The 7482-nt window shown below is 37.0% G+C and overlaps 1 non-coding gene across 1 annotated transcript; it reads left to right on the forward strand.

Annotated features, from left to right (window-relative positions):
* The first annotated feature begins 5491 nt into the window (after window positions 1-5491).
* Window positions 5492-5597, forward strand: LOC128289832 (small nucleolar RNA R71). Its single transcript, XR_008279476.1, has one exon. It is a non-coding gene; the product is annotated as a small nucleolar RNA R71 (small nucleolar RNA).
* The last annotated feature ends 1885 nt before the right edge of the window (window positions 5598-7482 follow it).

Raw genomic sequence — 7482 nt, forward strand, 5'->3', positions numbered from 1 at the left:
TAAAACATCTCAAAAATAGGAAAATAACAAAACATAAAGAAACCCAAAAACTTCGAGAGAAATTGAATGGAGATCTTCAGTCTTGAAGGAGATCCTACTTCTGAGTTGAGTCCCTAGGCGTTCTTTGACTAATTTCTGCGTTCTACTCTGCGTGTCCCTTTAGGTCCTTTTCTAGTGTGTATTTATAAACTTTAGAATGCTCAGAAACCTCAAAAATTGGCTTTTTCTGCGTGTTTTGGAAACATGGAGAGATATCGACACGAGCTACCACACGGGCGTGTGTCCAGCCCGTGTAAGCTTGTGCTCAGCCCGTGTGGAAATAGTCTTGGCTGTGTGAATCTTTAAATCATCTCGTTTTGTCTATTTTTGGCCTGTTTTTTGCTCCTTTTGTTCCCTTATGCTCTCATAAGTATAAAACATGAAATTAAAGGATTAGGAGCATCAAATTCACTAAAATATATAATAAATCATCCAAAAACATACTAAGCATGGGATTAAAACTTGTTATATTTATGGTTTATCAAATATCCCCACACTCAAGCATTTGCTTATCCTCAAGAATTTGCCCGTGTGTCATGACCGTGTGGGTTACATACCAGTGTCGCTTGGCCGTGTAACTCTCTGTCGATTTCCTTTAAAAATAAAAACTAAGTCTCAAGATCCACACGGCCCAGGACATGCTCGTGTGTTCAGGCCGTGTGGGTCATATGGCCATATCGCACGGTCGTGTAACTCATTATCATACCCATGTTAAGTCACACGACCTAAGATACGCCCATGTGTCCAGGCCATGTGGGTCAAAAACCTAAATTTTAATGTTTAACTAATTTTAAAGAAATAATATGAAATAATAATAAGGAAATTAGCAGTATTAGTACTCAGGTTGCCTCCCGAGAAGCGCTTATTTAAAGTCTAAGCTTGACTTACCTCATGCATACGATTACAAAGGTTCATGGAACTGAAGCTCTTCTCTATCATTCTTAAAATCCTCACCATTATAGAGTTTAAGTCGATGATTGTTTACCTTGAATGTGTCAGATTTTGGGTGAGTTGCCTCTATTGTACCGTAAGGGAAAACGGTTTTTACTACGAATAGGCCTGACTATCTCGATTTTCAGCTTTCAGGGAAACAACTTGTGCCTTGAATTATATAAAAGGATAAGATCTCCAGCTTTGAATTGTTTAGGCTACTTTAAATGAGTGTCGTGGCGTATCTTTGTCTCTTCTTTGTATAATTGAGAGTTCGCATAAGCGTTCGCTCGCCATTCATCTAACTCTTTCAGTTGCATCAATCTCTTCTCAACTGCAAGTTGAAGATTATAATATAGAAATTTTATAGCCCAAAATGCTTTCTGTTATAACTCAAATGGTAAATGACAACTTTTCCTATAAACAAGTTTGTAAGGAGATGTTCCTATGGGTGTTTTGAAAGCAGTTTTATATACCCATAATGCGTCATCTATATTCATCACCCAATCCTTCCTATTTGATTCTACGGTCTTCTCTAGGATGTGTTTAAGCTCTCTATTTGCGACCTCGACTAGTACACTAGTTTGAGGATGATAAGGGGTAACTGTCCTATGATGCACTCCATATTTCTTAAGTACTTTATCAAATTGAGCGTTACAGAAATGTGTACCCCTATCACTAATAATTGCCCTAGGTGTTTCGAATCGAGAAAATAGCTTCTTGAGAAACCTAACTACCACTCTAGCATCATTTGTAGGTAAAGCTTGAGCCTCCACCCATTTTGACATGTAATCGACCGCCACTAGGATATATTTATTCCCATATAAACTTAGAAATGAACCCATAAAATCAATACCCTAGACATCAAATATTTCACATGAAAGCATATAAGTTTGAGGCATTTCATCACTTTTAGAAATGTTACCTGTTCTCTGGCATCTATCACAAGAAGTAACATACCTATTAGCGTCTTTAAACAGTGTAGGCCAATAAAAACCTGACTCAAGTGCTTTATGTGCTGTTTCTAGTCCCACTGTAGTGTCCTCCTGCTGGTCCTAAGTGGCAGTGTTCCAAGATTTTACTCACTTCTGATTTCGTAACACATCTCCTAATTATTTGATCCCAAAAATAATTTTTCAAATCGGCAAAGAATCGCTTCTTTTGATGATGTGTTAATCCCTTTAGTAAGATGTTAGCAGCTAAATAATTCGCAATATCCGCAAACCAAGAAACTTCAAAATCAGTTATAACCAAAAGTTTTTCCTCAGGAATGAGTCATTTATCTCATTCTCATCAAGCTCGTTGAGATGTGAATTCTCTAACCTAGAGAGGTGATCTGCTACAAGTTTTTCAACTCCGTTCTTATCTTGGACTTCTAAGTTGAATTCATGCAATAATAAAATTCATCTTATCAGTCGGGGTTTTGCATCTGACTTAGTGAGGAGATAACGCAGAGCCAAATGGTCAATGTAAACGAAAACTTTAGATAATATTAAATATGGTCTAAATTTATCGAATGCAAAAACCACAGCTAGCAATTCTTTTTCAGTAGTCGTGTAGTTTTCTTGTGTGGCTGTCAATGTCTTGGTAGCATAATAGATCAATTAAAAATTATTGTCTCGTTTCTGTCCAAGAACTGCACCGACTACAAAATCACTCGCATCGCACATTAGTTCAAAGGGTAAATTCCAATCAGGTGCAACTACAATTGGAGCATTAATTAGTTTATCTTTTAGGGTATTAAATGCTTCTAAACATTTCTGATTGAAATTGAAAGACACATCTTTTTCTAGCAAATTCGTTAAAGGCTTAGCTATTTTAGAGAAGTCTTTAATAAATCTTCTATAAAATTCAACATGTCCTAAAAGTTTCTAATAGCCTTAACTGAACTAGGGGGAGGTAGTTTTTCAATTGTTTCAATTTGCACTCTATCAACCTCAATCCCTTTACTAGAAATTTTATGGCCTAGCACAATCCCTTCTCGAACCGTGAGGTGACATTTTTCCCAATTTAGTACAAGGTTCGCTTCCTCACATCTCATTAGAACTCGTTTTAAATTTTTAAGACAAAGATGGAAATAATTATTGAATACCGAGAAGTCGTCCATAAATCCCTCCATAATGTTCTCTACGAGTTCATCAAAAATAGCCAACATGCATCGCTGAAAAGTAGCAGGAGCATTACATAATCCAAAAGACATTTTTTGATAAGCAAACGTACCGTACCCAGATAATCTTTCCAACATTTGATCGATGAATGGTAAAGGAAAGTGATCTTTTCTTGTGGCATCGTTCAACTTCCTATAGTCAATGTAGACTCTCCATCCCGTGACTATTCTTGTTGGGATCAACTCATTCTTCTCGTTTGCTACAACAGTCATGCCTCCCTTCTTAGGAACAACCTGCACAGGACTCACCCAAGAAATGTCAAAAATAGGATAAATAACTCCAGCATCTAGAAGTTTAATTACCTCAGCCTTAACGACTTCTTTCATGTTAGGATTCAATCGTTCTTGGGCTTGCACACATGGTTTGTATTCATCCTCCATTAAAATTTTAAGGGTGCAAAAAGAAGGGCTGATCCCTTTGATGTCGGAAATCTTCCAGGCTATGGCTCTTTTATGCTCCTTCAATACTTGAAGTAACTCATCTTTCTCGTTTGGCTATAAATTTGACACAATAATCACTGGAAATGTAGAATTATTTCCAAGAAATGTATACTCTAAGAGACTAGGTAATTGCTTCAGTTCTAATTTAGGAGGTTCTTCAATAGAGGGTTTTAATTTTAATTTATCATTTACCTCAATGCCCTTATAATTCTTCTATCTCGGTAAAGACTCGTTAGAATTTAACTCTACTTTTGTCTTATCTATTACAGCATTATCATCATCTACATCCTCTCTTTGAATGAGACATAGTTCCAACATGTCCTTATGAACAATTTCCTATAAAGAATCTTGAATAACATGGTCAATCGAATCAATAAAATAACATGAATCATCTTGTTCTCTAGAGAGTCTCATGGCATCATAGATTTTAAAAATAATTTCTACATCACTTACCCTAAGCACAAGTTTATCGTCACCCATATCAATAACAGCTCTAGCGGTGGCTAAAAATGGGCAACCTAAAATTAAAGGTACTTCAACATCTTCATCCATGTCAAGCACAACAAAATCAATAGGGAATATAAATTTATCTACTTTAACTAGCACATCTTCAATAATACCCCTAGGATATTTAACAAATCTATCGGCTAATTGAATACTCATCTAGTAGGTTTTGGTTCCCCGAGACCAAGCTACTTGAACATTTTATAAGGCATCAAATTAATGCTAGCACCTAAATCAGCTAATGCCTTTTCAATATTTAAACTACAAATTAAACAGGGAATAGTAAAACTTCCTGGATCTTTCAGTTTGGTTGGTAGTTTATTTTGAAGGATAGTTGAACATTCCTCGTTAAGTTTCAATGTAGACAGCTCTTCAAACTTCCTTTTATTTTTTAAAAGCTCCTTCAAAAATTTTGCATATGTAGGCATCTGCGAAATTTTTTCAACAAAAGGTAATTTAATATGCAACTGTTTAAAAATTTCAAGAAATTTATTGAATTGTGCATCCATGTGGTCTTTCTTCAACTTTGTCGGATATGGGATGGGTGGTTTATATTCTTTGAGTATCGGTGTTACACTCACTTCGGGTTTGACCTCCTCGTCCTTTTCTTTATCAAATTCTTGCGGCAGCTTCTTTTCAGGTTCAGTTAACACTTTCTCATTCCTTAATGTAGCTGCTTTCACATGCTCTGTTGGATTAGATTTAGTGTTACTAGGCAAACTACCTTGTTGTCTTTCCGAAACTAATTTAGCAAGCTGCCCAATTTGATTTTCGACCCCTTGAATCTATGCTTGTTGATTTTTCAAAGTTGTTTCAGTGTTTTGGAAACGAGTTTCTGACACTGAAATAAATTTTTCCAACATCTCTTCAAGGTTCGATTTCTTTTCCCGCTAATAAGGTTGTTGTTGAAAACCCGAAGGGGGTGGTGGTCTTTGATTTCCTTGACCTCCCTATGAGAAATTTGGGTGGTTCCTCCAACCTGTATTGTAAGTGTTACTGTAAGGATTATTTTAAGGTCTAGGATTATTACCCATATAATTCATTTGCTCATTTTCCATTGCAGGATCGTAGGGTAGATGCTCTGAATTACTCATTCCACCTCCATTCGTGTCACGCTGCATCACCGGATGTACCTGCGTAGAACCACATAAACCATTAATCTTTCTATTTAAAAGTTCCACTTGATTTGACAACATGGTAACCGCATCAATGTTAAAAACACTGGCTGCTTTTGTCGACTTTGTCCTCATGAGTTGCCACTGATAATTATTCAATGACATCTCCTCTATGAACTCATAAGCCTCCTTAGGTGTTTTATTATTTATAGTACCATCGGCAGCTGCATCGATCATTTGCCTAGTTGAGGGGTTCAAACCATTGTGGAAAGTCTGAACATGTAGCCATAAGGGTAACCCATGGTGAGGGCACCTCTCAATAAATCATTATACCTCTCCTATGCATCATATAAAGTTTCTAAACCCATTTGCACAAAGGAAGAGATATCATTCCTTAATTTGACTGTCTTAGCAGGTGGAATGTACAGCAAAAAATTTTCTGTCATTTGGTCCCAAGTAGTGATAAAACCTCGTGAAAAAGAGTTTAACTACTGTTTAGCCTTATTCCTCAATGAAAAGGGAAACAACCAAAAGTAAATAGTGTCTTCAAAAACGCCATTTATTTTGAAAGTATCATAACATTCTAAAAAATTGGCCAAATAAGTATTTGGATATTCATCCTGCAAACCATCAAACTGAACAAACTGTTGAATCATTTGAATAGTATTAGGTTTCAGTTCAAAATTATTTGCAGCAATAGCAGGTCTAACAATACTCGATTCAGCCCCAGTGTGAGTGGGCTTAGCATAATCGTGCATAGCATGAGGAGCAGGATTCAGATTTACAGGATTTACAGCAACCACAGGAGGTAGCTGATTATTATGATTTTCTGCCATATCCTCTTGCTTGTCTATTGTGCTTTGTCGACTTTGCCTCACTTCTCCACGGTTTCTGCGAGCTGTACTTTTGATCTCACTGTCAAAAATATCTTGTATTGTGGAATGACCAGATTAGGCAAAGACCTCAAATGAATTTTGCTTTTAATTTGCAACCTCAGATAGGTACCAACACTGGTACATCAAGAATGGGAAACCATATTTATTTGGTGGGAAATTTATGCCAGTCCCTTTACACATGCAACAACAAGGGCACAACTCCTACCACCTGACATATTCGCCTCCTACACTAGAACCCAAGCTGGGGACTGAACTCGAACGGTCTTATACACAGCCTGGGGGTAGTTATTATCATCCAGACTTAGGGTAGATAATTATTTTTCGGGCTTGTCAAGCCACATATATCATTTAAAGATTCTCGGTTCCAGTTTTGATCATTTGGATCTGAGATCATCAATGATGTTTGATACTTTCAGTCTATTACCACCCTAGTACTCCACCCCTCTCGGGCAAAATTTTAGGACATAAGATTTTTCGAGTATGTTTAGCACACTCCAAGGTTCACTGATGGATGTCATGAATGATTTTCCAGGTGATGATAATAATTACCACCACGAGCACCCTTAACACTAATACCGGGCACCTCAACGGTTTGCCCCAGAGATGACACCATCAAACCGTCAACTTTAGCACATGTCATCGAAACTTTAAGCACACCCCTCCCACCTCCATTTAGTTTACTTATTTCAGCCTCATTCTTGGCATCAAGATTGCCAGCATGTAGAACGTAGCTAAGAAAACAAATGAAAATGAAAGATTTCGTGTTTGCTTCAAGATGGAGTTAACCGCTTCTGCTAGGTTGGTGGTCATATGACCATATCGAGACCCATCATTGAAACTTTGAGCCTATTGCCCTAGCTTAATGATACCCAACCACTCTTGGAAAGGAGTTTCATTTCACCATGCATATCACCCTCAAGTCTGGTTAGCCTTTGCTGAAACAGTGTTGTTCTAGCTTATAAGCTGCGTATGTATTCCAAAAAGACACATTACTTTTTCAAATTAATTTGTGGAAGTGTTAAAACATTTAAAAAATATGTTGAAATCAAAATTTACCGATGTTCAATACTTGTTTCTACTAATTTGCATTCTCGTAGTCTCAGTGAAAGTTAGAGACGATATATCAGATGCAGTAAACGGATCTCCATGGAACGCCTGATCGCAACAATTAGTCCCTTTGATCTATCAGATATTATGCAAATATTGTCGTCCCTAACAACATACATCCACAAGTTCATTAGGAAGAATTCTAATGATTCCATGTTCTCCGACGTAACAATGGCAAACACTATCGAGAGTAAGTTCAGGTTCCCATCTTGAGCAATCGCAATTAGTAGGATTTGCGTATATTTTTTATATAGCCAGGTTCCATCAACCTACACAAGAAACT

Source organism: Gossypium arboreum, chromosome 2 (genome assembly GCF_025698485.1).
Source record: "Gossypium arboreum isolate Shixiya-1 chromosome 2, ASM2569848v2, whole genome shotgun sequence".
NCBI lineage: Eukaryota > Viridiplantae > Streptophyta > Magnoliopsida > Malvales > Malvaceae > Gossypium > Gossypium arboreum.